The following is a 22,087-nucleotide window of genomic DNA, read 5'->3' as shown; positions in this document are numbered from 1 at the left end:
GAATGAATCTCAGATGAACTGTGCTGCTCCAAGCCTAAAAACTTAACCAGCCTAGTTCCTGGTTTTCATGCCTTATATACCTTTCTGCTTTCTGCCCTCACTTCCTGGGATTAAAGGCTCACTTCTTGGGATTAAAGGGGTGAGTCACCATGCCTGGCTGTTTCCAGTGTGGCTTTAAACTCACAGAGATCCAGATGGATCTTTGCCTCCCAAGTGATAGGATTAAAGGCATATGTGCCACCATTTTCTGGCCTCTGTATCTAGTGGCTGTTCTGTTCTCTGACCCCAGATAAGTTTATTAGAGTGCACACTATTTTGGGGAAGACAATATCACCACATTTATGACAAGGTATCTTAAGTTAAGGACGTATTCTTTCAAGAAACTAGCAAATACAAACTACATTCTTTTAATGTTTATATTTCAGAAGCTGACCTTCAGGGCTTTGGAAGGGTGAACAACAAAAGATGTAACTAGCTACCAAAGAGATGCTTCCTCGGGCAGCAGATGGGAGCAGGTACAGAGACCCCAGCCAGACACTATGCAGAGAGTATAAATTGGAGGTCTCCATTGGGTCCTTTCCCTTAGAACTTGGAGAACCCCAACAGATGGGGAGGAAAGATTGTAGGAGTCAAAGAGGGTGGAGGACACTAGAAGAACATGGCCCACTGAAACTACTAAGCAGGGTATACATGGGCTCCCAGGTCCTCCACGTGAGTATTGTGGCTGTTGGTTTGGTAGTTTTGTGGAACTCCTAACAATGGGTGTGGGGGTCTCTCTGACTCTTTCTCCTGCTCTTAGGACTCCTCCTCCTATTAGGTTGCCTTGTCCAGCTTTTGCTATGATGATAGGAGATATGAGAGCTTTTGCCATGTCTTATTGTATCTTGTCTAGTCCTGCCTTACTTTTAGCTACCGGTTTATTATATTATAATGTGATCAAGATTCAAAGTTTCTTTATTTTGATATGTTTTTTAAAAACTTTATTGTAAACAATTTGCATATAAAAAGAACCACTCACTGAAATTAACCATACCCAAAGGCTCTTCTTCTCCATGAACTTCCTTCTTTTAAAAAGACTAATAATGTTCTGCCTTAAGTTTATAATCACATTATCTTCACTAGTTTATTTGTTTTTTTATTTTATATTTATTTAATTATTGTTTATATGTGTGTGTTGGCTCACTTGTGGAGATAGGAGTACAACTTGCAGAATTTAGTTTTCATCTACCATGTGAGTTCAAGAGATCAAAAGCGGTCATCATGTTTCAAAGCTAGCATTTTTACACACTGAGCCATCTTTCCAACCTGCATTTGTTTCTCTTTTAGCTATTACAAATACTACTCATGAAAATAAGTGTGTGATTGGATCTTTAAGCCCATGTTTTCAATTCTTGCCTGCATTAATCTGAGTGGAAGTTTCTATATCACATGGTCATTCTACTTTAAATTTTTTAAAAAGCGTTTAACACTATTTTCCACAGGAGACGTGTCATATTGCAGTTCTAGCAGTAAATCAAAGGACTTCCAATTCTTCTATGTTTTTGTCAACATTTGTGATTTTCTATTCTCTTGTCCTTTACATGGAAGCCATATAAACTGGCGTCTTATTAGGGATTTTCCTGTGTATTTCTCTATCAGCCATGTTATATATCTTTTCAGAAAATGTATATTTTCTTCAGAGAAATGTATTTTAAAGTCTCTAGCTCATTTAATTTACTTACTTTTCTTTTAGGACATTTAAAATTACTAAAATTTTTCCTAAAATATTTTTTGATCATAATCTTCTACTTTCCCCAACTCCCTCCAGAACATTCCTACCTCCCCATCCATCCAACTTTATGTTTTCAATATTGAGTTTGTATTCTGTAACTTTGATGAATTTGTTAGATTTAATCATTTACATAGGATATTTTACCCTTTCTTTCTCCATACATCTTTCATTTTTATTGTTGTACATACAATATTGAACCAAGATCATCACACATTCGAGGCAAGCACTATACCACTGAGAGACATTCTTAACCTTTTTATTTCTCATTCTTAGATTTTGAAATAAGCTCTTTTAAGTTTTTCAAGGCTTTCTTGAACTCAGTGTGTTGTCAAGGCAGTCCTTAGACTTGTAATACTCTCAGCTTCCTGAGTATCTAGGATCATAGTTCTACACTATACTAGCTTAGCCTTTTCTATATAAAAGATCAGGTTGTCTGTGGATAGAGGTGATTTTAATTTCTTTCTTTGAAATTTTGTGCACGTGTGTGGTGGGAACTTGTAGCTAGAGTTTTCCTGCCTTGCCCACAGTCAGGACAAATCTTTGTCACCCACCAGTCCCACAGACTCTCAGACCCAACCAAGTAAACACAGAGACTTATATTGCATACAAACTGTATGGCTGTGGCAGGCTTCTTACTAACAGTTCTTTTATCTTAAATTAACCCATTTTTATAAATCTATACCTTGCCACGTGGCTGGTGGCTTACCGGCGTCTTTACATGCTGCTTGTCCTGGCGGTGGCTGCAATGTCTCTCTGCCTCAGCCTTCTGCTTCCCAGAATTCTCCTCTCTCCTTGTCCCACCTACTTCCTGCCTGGCCACTGGCCAATCAGTGTTTTATTTATTGACCAATCAGAGCAATTTGACATACAGACCATCCCACAGCAGGAACTAGCTGTGGAGGTCAGCAGTTGATGTCAGGAGGCTTTCTCAATTGTTCTCCATTTTATTTTCAAAACTCGATTTTGTTATTGACTAGACTTGCTGGCCAGGTAAGCTTGGGGCAGCTTCTTGTCTCTGCCTCCTCAGGACTGGGGTTATGGAAGTGAACCTTCACAAAACCTTTACACATGACTTTTTGGACTCAGTCTCTGAAATCTCATGCTTGAGTAAGAAGTACTTTACAAAATGAATAGTCTCTCCAACCCTTCTCTTTTCAACTTTGATACTATTTAATTTTCTTGCCTAACTGTTCTTGCTGGAGATTTCAATACTTCATTGAATAGAAATGAAAACAAAAAGTAGCTCTTCTTATTTTATTATTGATCTTTAGAGAAAAAAAAATGAGTGATAGTTTTTCATGGCTGAATGTTATATTAACAGGGTGTTTATACATGAGCTTTACTATGTTGTAGCTATTTTATTCATACTTTATTTGTTGTTTTCTTTATAAAAAGGTACTGATTTTTGTACTTTTGGGAATTCTTTTTTGCACAGCAATTTAAATAATGTTTCTCAAGCTCATTTTGTTAATGTATGACACTAATACATTTTTGAATATTGAGTTAGTCTTGTATTCTACAGTCAAATTTTAGTAGGTTATTGTGTATATTCCTTTTAATGTACTGTTAAATTCAGCTTAGTACTATTTTAGTGTTGAATGTTTTGCCCTGCAGGGATATTGATCTATACATTTCTTTTTCTTATAGATTTTTTGACTATTGGCATCAAATTAGTTCTTCATAGAATAAGCATCAAGCTGATTTTTGTTCCAGTTGTTTGGAAGGGCTTGAGTAGTGATGGTATTAATTTGTCTTTAAATATTTATAAAATATTGCCCCTGAATCCATGTGATCCTGAACTTGTCAGTGTTGGTGTTTTTCTGATGACTAATTTGATCTTGTTAGTCATAGTCTGCTTCTAGAAGTCTTCCCTTTCATCTATTTTCTTTTAGAAGTGTTTCCTTTTATCTTGTTCAATAAACTATTGTAGTATAGCTGTTCATTATATTCACCAACAATTCATTTCCCATGAAAATGGTATCAATATCAAATCTCTTTATCTTATCATAGTTGATTTCTCTGTTTTTACTAAGTCCATGATTTCCTAAGTTTATTGAATCATTTAAATACAGTATTTATTGGTTATCTGTATTGTTTTTCTATTTGGTTTATCTCAGTTTCAGTCTTTATCATTTCTTTCTGATTATTTTCTGTTGTCCTACAAAGTACCTGATTAATTTGTAAAGATAATAGCCTGATAATTGACTCAAGGTTCATTAGTTGGAGGTCTAATAGTAAGACACCTGAGGTCTTCTACTGCTTCAACTCAGAGCAGAAAGAAGGCAAAGAGAAGTGCATGTGTGGAAAGTAGAACCACAATTAGGGATTTGTTTCATAAAACATGCAGTCATGATAGTAACTAATGCAGGTTGGAGAAAATGAAAGACATAAAAGTGACCCATTCATGAGAGCATGATCTATGACCAAACACATCACTCTAGACCTTACTTCTCAATGCTACAACAATAAGAAATTATCTTGCACCTCCTCTCTGAAAATACAGTGATATCACTCTCTCAGAAACAGTTTTGTTGCCTACATGTAATATACAAAAAATTAGTGCTACAGTCCTTAATAAAACAAAAAATACATTGAAGCGTGATTCTAACTAGCCCTAACAATAAAAACTCAGAGTTACATACCAGGAGTGAAAGCTGAAAGATCAGAGAAGCAGAACAGCAGCCACTAGAGAATTCTTACCTCTACAAAATCTCAGACTGAATGGGGCTGAGATTCTGTCTCTATTGCTTTATATTCCTGTCTCTACCTCACTAGTGCTAAGATTAAAGGCATGTACCACCACCACCCAGATCTGTTTCTCTTTTAGACTGGTTCAATCTCGTGTAGCTCAGGGTGACCTTAAACTCCTGATCTTCATGCTTCCTTCTCCCATGTGCTGAGATTAAGGTTGTGTGCCACCACTGCCTGGCCTCTATTGTTAACTAGTGACTAGCTTCACCCTCTGACCTCCAGGCAAGTTTTATTTGTCAGAACACAAAATATCACATAACAATGCATGTTCAAGGCATTATTTCATTTACTAATGTTTGAAGAAACAATTACAAGTGTGAAGGTGGAACAAAGATGATAACTACCTTTGGATTTTATAAAAAATTAATGTTTAATTACTAGATGAAAAATTTCCTACACATAAACAAACCATTCATAACCTTTGACATCAATGTTTCTACCAGACATGAATCCATAGTATAACATATAGCTTTAAAACATTTGAGTTCTACTAAATGGTAAAAGGAATAGTGAAACCCAGGTAAATTTTCTTAAATAAATAGATGATTACCTTATATATCATTAATAGTGTATACTTGATTTTCAAGTTTCATGTGGCTTATTAAAATATTATATATTCTACATTTATGGTATTATTATTTATTTGTAATTTATCAGGTTCATATGCTGTGGAAAATGGAAAAAAGATAGTTAATGGGTGCTGGGAAGCTACATTCCTCACTATCATGAAATCCACTGTAGTCTGTATTACTATTCACAGTGTGTACTAGGTTTTAAGGAACATTTTTTAATATTTGCAAACAATGTTATACTTAGAAAACACTAATTACATGATAAATTTTGTACTTATATTTTCTATATTCCCTGTTTTTTATATTAACTATGGTCAGGAATTGAGGTAATATAGAAATATATGACATATATACTTGAGACAACCATACAATATTTATGCATTTTTACAGGTTTCAATGATTGTTCATAAATGTTGAGTGTGAAATAATATATAGTCTTGCTCTTGAACAGCAGTTTTCAGATTAGAAAGCAGTTTCTTCTCACATTATATATTTAGGCCATTCATAAACAACAAAAAAAGAAATAATGAAATCATAGGCCATGAAAATAGAGATATCATTTAAGACCAAAGAAGAATATTAGGTTTATGAATAGTCAACTTATTTTATTAACACAGGTGAAGATAATTAATATTCCTTATTCAATTTCACAATTGAAGAAAATTCACTGTTATACTAAAAAACATATCCCTGGAGAGTCTCTCTGAACTGAAATAATTTAACAAATCTGTGCCTAATTATCTTCATCTCTGAGTACACTAGCAACAGCAAGAGAGAGAGAGAGAGAGAGAGAGAGAGAGAGAGAGAGAGAGAGAGAGAGAGAGAGAGAGAGAGACGAATGGCCCATGAACTGTGTAAGCCTTTCCTTTCACAAGTGGTCCAGTAGGAGCAGTGTTTAGCATGCTTACAGCCAATCCTAGGCTCTTGGAATCTTCTTGGCATTCTGTCCTTGCTGTCTGGGTTAATGGAGGGCTTACATGTTTAGAGCTGTCAAGTGAGCATCTTTCTACCAGCCTTGCATCAATTTCAGCAAGAGGGTAAAAGAACAAAGAATGTAATCTTTTTTTCCATGTAATTTAAGAGTACTCAATTATTTGGGCACTCTGAGATCGTTATTTTATCATTTTGAAGAGCATGCAGTTAATTGAAGGATAAAGTGATCTGAGTTAGGCAAACTGCACAATTGTTTTAATTGCTTCCCTATGGTGAATCATACTGTGCTTTCAAGTTTTCAGAGAGCTTGTTTTGTTAAATTCTGTTTCTCTGTCTCCCACTTTCAAATCTTGTTGATATAGTCATTTGCTAGTTTCCTCATTATAAACATATATTTCTTCTGATTTATCATTGTAGCTGCTTTGTTGAATATTTCTTTGAATATTTCAGAATTCCTTTATTATTGTCTCTGTTCCAGGAAGACTGCAGAAATTTCTTTTTCTCAAAGCAATATTGTATTCATTATTAATCTGTGACTCACATTTTATTTTCTACAAGTTTCATAAGCTTGTCAACGGTAGTGTGAATGCTTTTATCAGATCAAAATTTTTATAATGTTTTCTTCTAAGTGGCATTTTCAACAATATCTAACACATTAGGAAATTAAACTCATCATAATAATTGGAAAACATTTATGGAATGTGTACTTAACAATATTAATAAAAAGAGTAAGTTACAATTAAATAGTTTTTACTACAAGTAAAATGATCTAGACAGAAGGTCACCCTTTCTATAGTTTCTGGTAGTTGCCAACAGATGCATGGAGGGATATTCTCTAGGGACTGTCCTGTACTATTTTTCTTATTCTGTGGTGCTAGGGATAAAGCCCAGAGCATCTCTGCCACAGAGATACAGAGATACAGCCCAGTTCTAGCTGTAGCTCATTTTGTCTTTCTCTTTTGATACGGGATCTCATTTAGGTACTCAATGTTGGTCTTGAACTGACAATCTTCCTGTCTCAACCTGCAGAGCAGCTGCAAGGCTGTACTATCTGTCTATATTCTCTCTTTTTCAGAAATAAGAGTATCACAAATTCTGAACACATCAGGCACCCAGCTTCTTCCCAAATGCAGCCATCCTACAGCCATGTCCTTCTGCTGAGATATTTTCTGTGACTTCTTCATCACTGTGAGCAAGTACATTGTTTGCTTTAAATACTCCTGCTCTAAATATACTTATCCTATCCCATATTATGCTCAAGTCATTGGTCCTTGTATTTTTTTAATTCAGAGTTCATCATTAAATATGACATGTAAAGCCTTTGAAAGTTGCTCAACTAACATGTTTTGACCAATATGGTGGGCCAATTATATGAAGACATTTGGTAACTGGTATATTTAGAAAAGCTGCAATTTTTGTCATTTGATGAGTGTAAATTTAAATTTTATCCAAACTATTCTTAGTTAGTCAAAGACTTGAAGGATGTGAGGGAGTAATTTCATAGTTGCCAGGTAGAACAGTGTTCTGGAAGGATGAGTCAGAAATGGTGATTTCCTTTAGGTTCTGCTATTCCTGTTGTGCATGAGAAGTAGCAGATAAATAGTACAGAGTAAGAAAAAGATAAGTTTAGTGTAGGGTGTTGATTGGTACATATGACCCATAGGCTTATAAGCTATATTATATTTCTGTGCCTGTTGTAATGAATCACTTTTAATAGAATTTCTTACAAAAGAAAATTGTTTCCCCATAATTCTAGGTGCATGAAATTTTATGTTGGAAGTAGCAGTATTGTAGCTGGGGAGTTTTCTCTCTGGGTCCCGCCAAGCTTCTGCAGTCCCTTAGCCCACTTATAAAATAATCATACAGACGCTTATATTATTTAAACTGTTTGGCCATTAGCTCAGGTTTATCATTGTCTAGCTCTTACTCTATTCATATTCATATTCAGCCCATTTCTATTAATCTATACTTTGCCATGTAGCTTGTGGCTTACTGGTACCTTACATCTTCCTTGTCCTGGCGGCAGCTGCAGGTGGTCTCCCCCTCTGCCTTTCCATTCCCTCAATTCTCCTCTCTGTTAGTCCCACCTATACTTCCTGACTGGCTACTGGCCAATCAGTGTTTTATTTATACAGAGCGATATCCACAACACAGTATGACTTCTAACAAGGATGTATTATAGAATGTTTCACTGCCTCTCCTTAGCTTCTGATGTCCTCTTGCAATCTTCCATGTGCCTTAGTTTATAGTTTTCTTTCTTTCTTTTTATTGTTGTTTTTGGTTTTTTGAGCCAGGGTACCTCTGTGTAATAACTCTAGCTCTCCTGGCAACTCACTTTGGCCTCAAACTCACAGAAATCTACCTGCATTTGCCTCCTAAGTGCTGCAATTCAACCACCTGACCTTATGATTGCATTTCTTATCTATGTTTACATCATTGTGTGGGACTAACCTGGCCTGTCTTTGTGTGCAAACATTGCTCTTCTATTAAAAATACCAGACATTAAAGTAGACTCACTTTAATTTACAGCTGTATTGGCTTGACTTGACTGTATCTGTAGAGTCCTTGTATCAAAACAATGCTGTATATTGATGTAGACATATATTTACAAAGGGCTACTCAATTGAGTATATAAACTGCTGTTGAAGGGTCTTTCTGTTTACTGTGAATATGTGTTGTTACTATTGGTTAATAAAAAAACCTGTTTTGGCCTACAGCAACACAGGATATAGGCAGGCATTAAATCTAAGAGAGATACAGGGAGAAGAAAGGTGGAGTCAGGAAGACACTATGAGCCTCCAGGGAGCAAGATGTGATAAAACACAGGTAATGCCATGGCCACGAGGAAAAATATAGATTAATGGAAATGGGTTAATTTAAGATTAAGATGTAATTTAAAATTAAGATGTAAGAGCTAGCTAGCAATAAGCCTGAGCTATAGACCAAACAGTTTGTGATTAATACTAAGCTTCTGAGTGATTATTTTAAAAGTGGCTGCAAGATTGTGGGACAGAGAAAAGTACCCAGCTACAATAAATTAAGATGAATCTAGGTTTTATTTGGATGAAAGATTAAAGTGCTGGCCTTATTTACAACTTATATTTCTGCTTGTACATGCACAAGGCACAATTACCAATCTAATGGGATACCACAATAATTACCAGGATTGTTCACAAATAGTTCAAATTTAAAAGAATAGTATTCTAGGAGACAGTATAAATATGTCAAGGAACTTGAATTGATGGAACTAAGAACAAGGTAAACAGGTCATTAAGGGTGCTGTTCTTAGAGAGATAAAAGGTAGTTGTCATGGGATACTGGCTCATTGTTGGGAGAGTAAGTTGTTTAAAAAGAGGGAGTCTCCTCCTATGAGTGAGTACATATCATGTCTGTCTTTCTGAGTCTGGGTTACCTCACTCAGGATGATTTTTTTCTAGATCCATCCATTTGCCTGCAAACCTCATGATGTCATTGTTTTTCTCTGCTGAGTAGTATTCCATTTTATTTATCCATTCTTCAGTTGAAGGGCATCTAGGTTGTCTCCAGGTTCTGGCTATTACAAACAATGCTGATATGAACATAGCTGAGCAAGTGCCCTTGTGGTATGATTGAGCATACCTTAGGTATATGCCCAAGAGTGGTATAGCTGGATCTTGGGGGAGATTGATTCCCAATTTTCTAAGAAAGCATCATATTGATTTCCAAAGTGGTTGTACAAGCTTGCATTCCCACCAGCAGTGGAGGAGAGTTCCCCTAGCTCCACATCCTCTCCAGCATAAGCTGTCTTCAGTGTTTTTGATCTTAGCCATTCTGACAGGTATAAGGTGGTATCTCAGAGTCGTTTTGATTTGCATTTCCCTAATGATTAGGGATGTTAAGCAATTCCTTAAAAGTCTTTCAGCCATTTGAGTTTCCTCTGTTGAGAATTCTCTGTTTAGCAAGAATTGTTGAGACCAAGGTTGGAAAATACACAGGGACAAATAGCCAAATGAATGGAAACACATGAACTATAAACCAATAGCTGAGGAGCCCCCAACTGGATCAGGCCCTCTGGATAAGTGAGGCAGTTGATTAGCTTGATCTGTTTGGGAGGCATCCAGGCAGTGGGACCCGGACCTGTCCTCAGTGCATGTGCTGGCTGTTTGGAACCTGGGGCTTATACAGGGACACTTGACTCAGCCTGGGAGGAGGGGACTAAACCTGCCTGGACTGAATCTACCAAGTTGAACTCAATCCTCAGGGGAGTCTTTTCCATGGAGGAGATGGGAATCGGGGGTGGGCTGGAGGGAAGCTGGGGGGGGGGCAGAACAACGGAATCTGTGGCTGATATGTAAAATTAAATTAAATTATAAAATAAAATTAAAAAAAGAGGGAGTCTGTTCCTAGGATCACTTTCTAGGAGGATTTGTCTTTCAAGGTCATCCCAAATCATTCGTTCTTTTCATTATGTCCTCTGCCATCAAGCTCTCACCATAGGTCAAATTAATGGAGTCCATTGGTCTTGAAGTTTCTTTTTAAAAATCTGTTGGAGGTGCATATGATAATATATACTTTGTATATGTATGACATTGACAAGATGAAACACAGTACTATGTCTAATTAATATATGCTAATAAAATATTATAGTATACATATTCATATACATGCCAAATTAGAGGATTTTACTTCAGATATATTCAAATGAGCCTTATGGATACATTTCTAAACTTAATTTGGTAAAGAAAAGGCTTTTGATAATAGGCTTTTTTATAGATGAGCCTAAAATTTAAACATGATCATAATTTTGCAAATTCAGTAGTGCCACTTAAACTAAGGCAGTGATTTTCAAACTTTTGACCACAGCTCAAAGCAAAAAAGTACATTCTATACTTTGTCTTCTTATCTTAGAATTTCAATCCACCCAAAACTAACCTCTGCCAGTATACATACTTACTAAAATCAACATCATTTATTCAGCAATATGTTTTGATATTTTTCTCTTTTCAATCATCTCTGCTCTTTCATCTCTTTGCTCTTATCTTCTCTGTGGGTCTTAGTTAGGATATCTATTGCTGTGAAGCAATACCAAGACACCAATTAAATGAAAACATTTAATTGGGTGACTTACATTTTTCAAAGGTTTAGTCTATCATTGTCATGATGGGACATGGTGGCACATAGGTAGACATGGTGATGGAGAAGGAGCTGAGAATTCTACATTTTGATTGACAGGCAGCAGGAAGTGAACAGTGTCACTGGGTATAGCTTGAACATAGGAGACCTCAAAGACAGCCTCCCATAGTGACACATTTCTTCCAAAAGACCATACCTACTCCAACACAGCCAGATCTCCTAACAGTGCCACTTGCTATGTGGGTCATTTTTTTTCAAACTGCCACACTGTGATGCTTTTCAATTTTATTCTTTCTATGTCACCCCTCCCCCACTTTCCTCCTCTGTCTTTTTTCTTTCAGCAAAACCAATACAAAAAAAGTAAAACCAATATCTGGTATGTTTTGCTGAATGAACTCATTTTTAGTTCTAAAAGTGGATCAGTGTTTGTTCTTTGTCTCAAATATGCCTAGAAAATTTGAATACTGTGAGGTGCACACTGTGACAGCAATCAGCAGAACAACAAGTTAAATACTGACAGAAGCTGAGATGATGAGGGGCTAACTTTGGGTAGGATCATGCTTTTAGCACATTTGATTCATTATGCATACATCGTATCCCCTCTGTAAACCTACACCACATGTCAGTATCCTGAAGACAGATTTCAGGGGTCATTGGGACTCCTTATGTCTTCTTCCAAATATGGTCTCACCAAATTAATCTATCTCTGCTTTTCACTATTAGTTATCTCTTTAAATGGCATATTGGGTTGGGTGGTTAAGCCAAGAACATTTGGGACTGGGTGGGGAGAACTACATTTATTTATTGTGTGTCAGGGGTGGGTGGATGTGAGTATACCTAGGGGAGACAACCTCATAGATTTGGTTCTCACTTTCTAACATATGAGTCTGGAGATTGCATTTAGCTATCAGAAGGAAAGATTTTTTATTTGTCAACAGGTTCCTTTTGCATACTAATTGTGTGAAGTTTTGTGTGAGGGCTCTGGACTTCACTCTGCCTTATGCTCCTGTCTCACTCCTATTCTTGTTGCCCTTGGTTCGGATCCTTCTGCCTGTAGACCATGGGGCTCATTGATGCTTTCCAATTTTGCTCTTATCCTTTCTCCATCAGCTACAACTATTAGGATGATCTTTCAGCAACTTTTGATGGTGTTGAAATGTCAGAAATGTCCAAATTCTTTTGCTTGCTATTACAGTATGGGTCTAGACATTTAGGCCAGATCCCCAAACCAGACTAGTCCTCCCTGTAGCTCTCTCTGGGACAAAGAATTAAGAAGCTATATGTGTGTGCTCTTAACCAGGCTCTCCGTTTATGATACCCAGCTCTTCCATGTTCTTTGTTCTCTGTGCTGTAGTACTAGTTCATATGATATGAACATAAACATTTATAAAAAAAAATCATATTTTCCTTTGTTCTTGGAATTGAGAGACTCCTCAAGGGGATTTTGTTCAGGGAAGTGCTCTGAAGACCACTTTTCTAAGAGACTCCTCTGATCTCCACCAGGAAACTTCTCATGCCAGAGCACTCTCGCCGACCCCCTGCCTCTCATTCTTATTCTTAATGAAACACTACTCTAGTTTTTGATAGAAAGCCCCCCCCACTTCTCTTTAAGGTTTCATCATGTTTAGATCTTCATATATTGTACTGTTTCTTTCCAATGTTCTTTCCACCCTATGGATTGAACATGACCTTGAGTTACCTTCTTCTAATAAGTTTAATCTTCTGAATGGAAGTATGTGTAGTTCCCATACAGACCAACCACTACTGTTTTATCATCATTTCTTTTCCTGTATTTAAGAGTTTTTCATGATCTGCCAGCTCTCCAATTCTGTTCTCAGTTGCTGTTGCTTCAAATTTGAATGTAGAATATCTGGTCCATTTGATCCTGGGTGTTCACTTCAACATCTCTCTCTTCTCTGATCAGCAAAAGATAAAACATATTATATCAAATGTCTCCTCCCCTAATGGTGTTTTTCCTCTTGTTATCCTGTTTGGTTTTGAAAGTTGCATCTATTTCATTTGTTTATTTTGTGTTGATTTTTTTTTGTGTGTGTGTGTGTGTGTGTGTGTGTGTGTGTGTGTGTGTGTGTGTGTGTGTGTGTTTGTGTGTGTAGGGGCACGGAAATGCCAAGGCAAATGGAGAGGTCAGAGGACAACCTGACAGAGTCACCATGTAAGTTCTGAGTGACTGAATTTAGGTTATCAGACTTGGTGGGAAGCACCCACTGTTACCTGTTGGGTCATCTTCTGGTCTTCAAGTTCCTCCTTTCTTATCTTGTTTCACCAAGCAACTTCCAACCCAACTTATTTGCTGTCCTGTAACACAAATTCTTTGTACCTTTCTACCTATCTCTTTCTTAAACGCCTCTCTATGTTTGTGTGACAACTTTGTCTTTAAAACTGAAATATGATAGTTTTTATTTCATCATATCATATAGATGGTTCAGAAGAACAGATTTATATAAAAACTTTAATGTAGCAGTAATTTTATAAGGTGCTTATCATAACAGTTGGTGGCACCTCTCTATAATCTCAGGAGTAGGATGAGGCAGGATGATCACAAGTTCAAGTTCAAGGCTAGCCCGAACTATATAAGAAGTCATACTTCAAAAAGAAAAGCAACAACAATAAACAAATAAAAGTTTTTGCCAACTGTTTCTTAGTTTTTTCATGAGTATTTTTTTTTTATACCAGTTCATTTCCCCTAGGAGATGATAATGGTTCTGGTCACAGCTGAAGTACAAAAAGGTGCTCTGGCTTTCCATTCTGAAAATCAGAGTGAACAAGCTTTGTATCCATGGATTTAGTCTTTAAGCTCCTGCGTCATGCTGACTTTGCATCTCCAAACCCCTCAGCCTTGACTTGTTGAATGCACTTGAGGGGTTGACTTCTCAATGTGGAAGTGCAAGTGCCTTTAAATAAAATGATGTGTGTGTGTGTGTGTGTGTGTGTGTGTGTGTGTGTGTGTGAGAGAGAGAGAGAGAGAGAGAGAGAGAGAGAGAGAGAGAGAGAGAGAGAGAGAGAGAGAGAGAGAGAACTGGAGAGAATTGGCTTTTTTATTTAAAATTATCCTTGACTAATGGCATATGCATGTTTGTATTTGAAATAACGGTTTCTGTGGTGTCACATTGTCATTACCAAGATTTGCTGCTCTCTAGCTCACAACTGATAATGAAGTGATCATATAAATTGATATGGTATAATATAATGTAAACAAGTAGACAGGCAGAGCACTTCTGCTTCAGGATACCTGTTGTCACTGTACTGATGAAGACATTACAATCAGCAGCACTGGAGCATCTCAGTGAACAGTGGCATGCACTAAGAACCAGGATTTTATAGTAACATCCATATTGATTACCAGAAGAGGATCTCAAGAAGTTAGAAGACGATTATGTAGTTTGTAATATTGACTTAGAGATGACAATAGTCAACATATGTGTGTGAGTGTATGCATTACTTCCAGACAGATTTACAGTAAAATTTTGTGAATATATGACATAGCAATCAAATGCTGCACCATTTTCATTAAAGCTGAGTGATTTTAAAGTGATCTCTTACCTTCTGGATAAGGCAGTAGAAGTCATTTATTAGAGTAATGTGGATAGCAGTTTAGAGGTCAAGACATTCGGAATGCCATTAGAACTGATTGGACTGCTTACTTGAGCATAAGGTTTATATTTTACCTAAGAAACTAGCTAATACACCACCATATACAGTTGATTTTTTAAATTTTATTATAGATATTCCATAAATTATTGCTTTTGCTTTCAATTTGGATTGATCACAACACAAATCCCCAGGGGCAATTTATTAATCCTCAATAAAGTTAGAGATTTCTAAATTCTTAACACCTAGTTTTTTTTTCATAAATTACCAATTTTATTGTATTGTATTAACATTTTTTTGAGTAAAACCGAAATTTATTATAAGCCACAGTCATTCTAGGGACCTCCATGCTATATATATAGCCTCCATGGTTCTATGGATTGTGGTCTGATTGTTCTTTATTTTATATCTAGAATCCACTTATGAGTGAGTACATACCATGACTGTCTTTCTGGGTTTGGGTTACCTCACTCAGGATGACTTTTTCTAGTCCCATCCATTTGCCTGCAAATTTCATGCTTTCATTGATTTTCTCTGTTGAGTAGTACTCCATTGTGTATATGTACCTGTAGATGTAACCAATCGTCTTATTAAAATAAGAAACACAGAACCAATGTAAAAGAAAAAGCCAAGAGGTCAGAGCTCAGAGCTAAAATCTTACCTCCTGCAGTGCTCCTAGCTTCCCCGAAAGAGAGCTACTTCCTGTTTGTCTGTCTTTAAATAGTCTTTCTGTTCTGCCTTCTCATTGGTTGTAAACCCAACCACATGACTGCCTTGTCACTGCCTGTAAGTACTGCCCTCCAGGTCTTAAAGGCGTATGTCTCCAATGCTGGCTGTATCCCTGAACACACAGAAATCTACCTAGCTCATCTAACCACCACATTCTTGCTATGGCTCTAATAGCTCTAACCCCTGGGCAACTTTATTTATTAACATACAATGAAAATCACATTTTAGTACAAATAAAATACCACCATATGTACCACATTTTTTTCATCCATTCTTCCATTGACGGGCATCTAGGTTGTTTCCAGGTTCTGGCTATTACAAATAGTGCTGCTATGAACATAGCTGAGCATGTATCTTTATGGTATGTATCAGCATTCTTTGGGTATATGCCCAAGAGTGGGATGGCTGGGTCTTGAGGTAGTTCGATTCCTAATTTCCTGAGAAACTGCCATACTGATTTCCACAGTGGTTGTACAAGCTTACATTCCCACCAACAGTGGAGGAGTGTTCGCTTTGCTCCACATCCTCTCCAACATTGACTGTCATTGGTGTTTTTGGTTGTAGCCATTCTGACAGGTGTAAGGTGGTATCTGAGTCGTTTTGATTTGCATTTCTCTGATGATTAATGATGTTGAGCATTTCTTTAAATGTCTTTCAGCCATTTGTGATTCTTGTGAATTCCCTGTTTAGCTCTTTAGCCCATTTTTTAATTGGACTGTTCAGTATTTTGATATCTAGTTTCTTGAGTTCTTTATATATTGTGGAGATCAATCCTCTGTCAGATGTGGAGTTGGTGAAGATCTTTTCCCATTCTGTTGGCTGTCTTTTTGTCTTATTGACTGTGTCTTTTGCCCTGCAAAAGCTTCTCAATTTTGAGAGGTCCCATTTATTAATTGTTGTGCTCAGGGTCTGTGCTGTTGGTGTTTTATTTAGGAAATGGTCTCCGGTGCCAATGCGTTCAAGAATGCTTCCTACTTTCTTTTGTATTAAGTTTAGTGTAACTGGATTTATGTTCAGGTCTTTGATCCACTTGGACTTGAGTTTTGTGCATGGTGACAGATATGGATCTATTTGTAATCTTTTACATATTGACATCCAGTTATGCCAGCACCATTTGTTGAAGATACTTTCTTTTTTCCATTGTATAGTTTTGGGTCCTTTGTCAAAAACCAGGTGTTTACATGTGTATGGATTAATGTCAGGGTCTTCAATTCTATTCCATTGGTCCATATGTCAGTTTTTATACCAGAACCAAGCTGTATTTATTACTATAGCTCTATCGTAGAGTTTGAGGTCAGGGATGGTGATGCCTCCAAAGGTTGCTTTATCGTATAGGATTCTTTTAGCTTTCCTGGGTCTTTTGTTTTTCCATATGAAATTGAGTATTTTTCTTTCCAAGTCTGTGAAGAATTGTGTTGGGATTTTGATGGGGATTGCATTGAATCTGTAGATTGCTTTTGGTAAGATTACCATTTTTGCTATGTTAATCCTACCTATCCATAAGCATGGGGGATCCTTCCATTTTCTGATATCTTCTTCAATTTCTTTATTTAGAGATTTAAAGTTCTTATCAAAAAGGTCCTTCACTCATTTAGTTAGTGTTATCCCAAGGTATTTTACGTTATTTGTGGCTATTGTAAAGGGTGATGTTTCTCTGACTTCTTGCTCAGCCCTTTTATCATTTGTGTATAGGAAGGCTACTGATTTTTTTGAGTTGATCTTGTATTCTGCTACTTTACTGAAGGAATTTATCAGCTGTAGGAGTTCCCTGGTAGTGTTTTTGGGGTCGCTTATATATACTATCATATCATCTGCAAATAGTGAAAGTTTGACTTCTTCCTTTCCAATTTGTATCCCTTTGATCTCCTTTTGTTGTCTTATTGCTCTAGCTAGAATTTCTAGTACTATATTGAATAAATATGGGGAGAGTGGACAGCCTTGTCTTGTTCCTGAATTTAGTGGTATCCCTTTGAGTTTCTCTCTGTTTAATTTGATGTTTGCTGTTGGTTTCTCCATTTAATTTGTTGTTTGATGTTGCTATAAATTGCCTTTATTATGTTTAGAAATGTTCCTTGTATTCCTGATCTTTTTAAGACCTTTATCATGAAGGGGTGTTGGATTTTGTCAAAGGCTTTTTCAGCACCTAAGGAGATAATCATGTGGTTTTTTTCTTTCAGTTTGTTTATATGGTGTATTACATTGACTGATTTTCATATGTTGAACCATCCTTGCATCCCTGGAATGAATCCTACTTGGTCCTGATGGATAATTGTTTTGATGTATTCTTGGATTCAGTTTGCCAATATTTTGTTGAGTATTTTTGCATCAATGTTCATGAGGGAAATTGGTCTGTAGTTCTTTTTCTTTGTTGCATCTTTGTGTGGTTTGGGTATCAGGGTAATTGTAGCCTCATAAAAAGAGTTTGATAGTGTTCCTTCTGTTTCTATTGTGTGGAACACTTTGAAGAGTATTGGTATTAGTTCTTCTTTGAAGGTCTGGTAGAATTCTGCACTGAAACCATCTGGTCCTGGACTTTTTTTGGTTGGGAGACTTTTGATGACTGTTTCTATTTCTTTAGGGGTTATTGGTCTATTTAAATGGTTTATCTGGTCTTGATTTAATTTTTGTATGTGGTATTTATACAGAAAATTGTCCATTTCTTCCTGGTTTTCCATTTTTGAGGAGTACAGGTTTTTGAAGTATGATCTGATGATTCTCTGGATTTCCTCGTTGTCTGTTGTTATGTCTCCCTTTTCATTTCTGATTTTGTTAATTTGGGTGCTCTCTCTTTGCCTTTTGGTTAATCTGGCTAGGGGTTTGTCTATCTTGTTGATTTTTTCAAAGAATCAACTCTTTGTTTCATTGATTTTTGTATTATTCTCTTGTTTTCTATTTCATTGATTTCAGCCCTCAGTTTGATTATTTCCTGTCATCTATTTCTCCTGGGTGAGTTTGTTTCTTTTTGTTCTAGAGCTTTCAGGTGTGCTGTTAATTCATTGGTATGGGATTGCTCCATCTTCTTTATGTGTGCATTTAAAGCTATGAATTTTCCTCTTAGCACTGCTTTCATAGTGTCCCATAAGTTTGGGTATGTTGTACTTTCACTTTCATTGAATTCTAGGAAATCTTTAATTTCTTTCTTTATTTCTTCCTTGACTCATTGATGTTTCAGGTGGGCATTAATCAGTTTCCATGAATTTGTGGGTTTTCTATAATTTTTGTTGTTGTTGAGGTCTAACTTTAAGGCATGGTGGTCTGATAAGATACAGGAGGTTATTCCATTTTTTTTGTATCTGTTGAGATTTGTTTTATGGCCAAACATGTGGTCAATTTTTGAGAAAGTTCCATGGGGTGCTGAGAAGAAGGTATATTCTTTTGTGTTAGGATGGAATGTTCTGTCGATATCTATTAAGTTCATTTGAGTCATAACATCTGTTAGGTCCTTTATTTCTTTGTTAAGTTTCAGTCTGGTAGATCTGTCTTTTGGTGAGAGTGGTGTGTTAAAATCTCCCACTACTAATGTGTGGGGTTTGATGTGCGTTTTAAACTTTAGTAGTGTTTCTTTTATGAATGTGGGTGCTTTTGTATTTGTAGCATAAATGTTTAGAATCAAGACTTCATCTTGGTGGATATTTCCTGTGATAAATATGTAATGTCCATCCTGATCTCTGTTGACTGATTTTAGTTTGAAGTCTATTTTATTAGATATTAGGATAGCTACACCAGCTTGTTTCTTAGGTCCATTTACTTGGAAAGCCTTTTCCCAGCCCTTTACTTGGAGGCAGTGTCTGTCTTTGAAGTTAAGGTGTGTTTCTTGTATGCAGCAGATGGATGGGTCCTGTTTTCTTATCCATTCTGTTAGCCTGTGTCTTTTTATAGGTGAGTTGAGACCATTGATATTGATGGATATTAATGACCAGTGATTGTTAATTCCTGTTATTTTTTGTGGTTGTGTTATGTTGTTCTTCTTTGGAGTATGTTGGTGTGGGATTATTGCTTGATTTTTCATGGATGTGTTTAGTTTCTTTGGGTTGGATTTTCCCTTTTAGTGCTTTCTGTAGGGCTGGGTTTGTGGACAGGTATTGATTAAATCTGGTTTTATCCTGGAATATTTTGTTTACTCTGCCTATGGTGATTGAGAGTTTTGCTGGGTATAATAGTCTGGGTTGGCATCCGTGGTCTCTTAGTGTCTCCATAAGATTTGTCCATGATCTTCTAGCTTTCATAGTCTCTATTGAGAAGTCTGGTGTTATTCTGATGGGTTTGCCTTTATATGTTACTTCATTTTTTTCCTTTGTGGCTCTTAATATTTTTTCTTTGGTCTGTGTGTTTAGTGTTTTGATTATTATGTGGTGAGGGGACTTTTTTTTTGGATTCAGCCTATTTGGTGTTCTGTATGCTTCTTGTATCTTCATAGGTATTTCTTTCTTTAGGTTAGGAAAGTTTTCTTCTATGATTTTGTTGAATATATTTTCTGTGCCTTTGAGTTGGTATTCTTCTCCTTCTTCTATCCCTATTATTCTTAGGTTTGGTCTTTTCATGGTGTCCCAAATTTCTTGGACGTTTTGTGTTACAACTTTTTTGTCTTTAGTGTTTTCTTTGACTGACAAAACTATTTTCTCTATTGTGTCTTCAGTGTCAGAGATTCTCTGTTCCATCTCTTGCAATTGGTTGGTTATGCTTGTTTCTGTATTTCCTGTTTGTTTAGTGAGGATTTCTATTTCCAGCATTCCCTCAGCATGTGTTTTCTTTATTGTCTCAAATTCATTTTTCAGATCTTAGAATGTTTCTTTCATCTGTTTAATTGCTTTTTCTTGGCTTTCTTTGATTTCTTCCCAATTTTTGTTTGTTTTTGGTTCCCCCCCCCCCCACCAACCACGAGACAGCGTTTCTCTGTGTAGCTTTGTGCCTTTCCTGGAACTCACTCTATAGACCAGGCTGGCCTCGAACTCACAGAGATCCACCTGCCTCTGCCTCCCGAGTGCTGGGATTAAAGGCGTGTGCCACCACCGCCCGGCAAAAGTGTTTTTTTTTTTTTTTTCTATTTCTTTAAGGGAGTTTTTCATTTCCTCTTTAAGGGAAGTTTTTATTTCCTCTTTAATGGTGTTTTTCACTTCCACTTTAAGGGAATTTTTTATTTCCTCTTTAAGGGATTTTTAAAATTTCTTCTTTAAAGGTCTCTATCATCTTCTTAAAGTCATTTTTAGTATTGATTTCTTCTGTTTCTTCTGTCTTGGTAAATTTAGTCTTGAAGGTGTATAATCACTAGGTTCTGATGTTGCCATAGAGGTCTTTAGGTTGTTGCCTGAATTTTTGCACTGGTGTCTACTTATCTCTTCCTCTGCTAGGTGCAGGTGGTGTCTGTGTCTGAGAGTGTCTCTCTTGTTCTAATTTTTAGTCTTGGTTCACTAGGAGTTCTTGGTTAAATTGGTGCTATTGGGCTGTTTCTTCAGGTGCAGCTGATCTCAGTTGGTGAAGTATATACTTATGATTCTGTTGATCTGGTTTGGTGGCTGGGCAGCGTCTTCTTCTGTGTTCCCAGGTCACATTTTGTTCATTCGTCAACTCCTCAGCTGATCTTGTTTCTTCAGACTTCAAACTGTAGGGATCTGAATCCTCTCCCAGATGGATTTCAGCTGAGTGGGGTAGTCTCACCAACACCTCCAAGTTGTTGGGTTTCACAGGATCAGCAGCTGGGCCCTGGGTTGGCCTCAGATGGAGTGTTCAGATTCATTCTGGTTCTGTCCCATGGAGATAGCTTCTTCCCCGGGTGTTGGGGTTAAAGGCATCCTTGCTCCAAGCTCTTGATTAAGAGCTTGTTTTCAATAGCTCTTCAGCAGGTAATAGCTCAGTTTCTGGTCTTGCAACTGTGTTTCGTCCGCCGCTTGCTGGGCTTGCCGGCCTCCACACCGGGCCTACCTGCCTCTGCTTGTCACTGCTGCCATGCCTGTCTTAACACCTAGTTTTCTTCCCTACAGTCCCTGATGATCATCGAGTTCTAATGCTTAATGATGGTATCTTCAGCTGATTTATAGTTTTATAGTACTTACTAACATATAAAGAAATATATAAATTATTTCTTACTCAATAATATATAAAGGCTGTGAGTTTCTGATATAATCATCCATGCAGAGAATTCATAGTAAATATTGGCCAAATTAACAATTCTCTCTGTGAGAATCACCTGAAGATTTTAGGTGACAATAGTTGCCTAAATTAAGCAGAAATTTTTGTTTTAGCCTGAGCCATGCTTATTCTCTTACCTGTCTGGTGGATCTACAGTGTATACTCAAAAAAGGGCCACTTGAACAAGAGTTACACTGAAACTTGAGAATTGATTCATTTTAAGAAGACAGCAATTGAATTTACGGAGTCACTAAAGGCTAGAGACCAGTGGATATTTGAATGAAAGCCTTCTCTACCCTTTAATCTGATTTTTCTCTGTTCTAAATTTCTAAAAGTCATATAACCCTGATGAAGCAGGATCAGCAATGAAATGGAAAGAGCATATTTAAAGTTAAAGGTATAGATCAAATATAAGCGCTCCTTTAATTTTCCTCTTGAAATAGCAGGAAAACTGTAGTGAAAATATTAAAATTTTAAACTGATA

At 36.7% G+C, this 22,087-nt stretch overlaps 1 long non-coding RNA gene across 6 annotated transcripts in view; it reads left to right on the top strand.

The window, feature by feature from the left end:
• The window catches only part of LOC121830295 (uncharacterized), a 148,579-nt gene that overhangs the window by 81,469 nt on the left and 45,023 nt on the right, over positions 1 to 22,087 (top strand). Inside the window, exon 4 of one of the 6 annotated variants that reach the window (XR_013052313.1) lies at positions 7,103 to 7,215. The exons of the other annotated variants lie outside the window; for them this stretch is intronic. This is a non-coding gene — a long non-coding RNA (uncharacterized LOC121830295). The remainder of the gene's footprint in view (positions 1 to 7,102; positions 7,216 to 22,087) is intronic. 6 annotated transcript variants of the gene reach the window in all.

The sequence above is a fragment of the Peromyscus maniculatus genome, chromosome 6 (assembly GCF_049852395.1).
Source record: "Peromyscus maniculatus bairdii isolate BWxNUB_F1_BW_parent chromosome 6, HU_Pman_BW_mat_3.1, whole genome shotgun sequence".
Lineage (NCBI taxonomy): Eukaryota > Metazoa > Chordata > Mammalia > Rodentia > Cricetidae > Peromyscus > Peromyscus maniculatus.
This window is presented reverse-complemented; position numbering and strand designations above follow the sequence as displayed.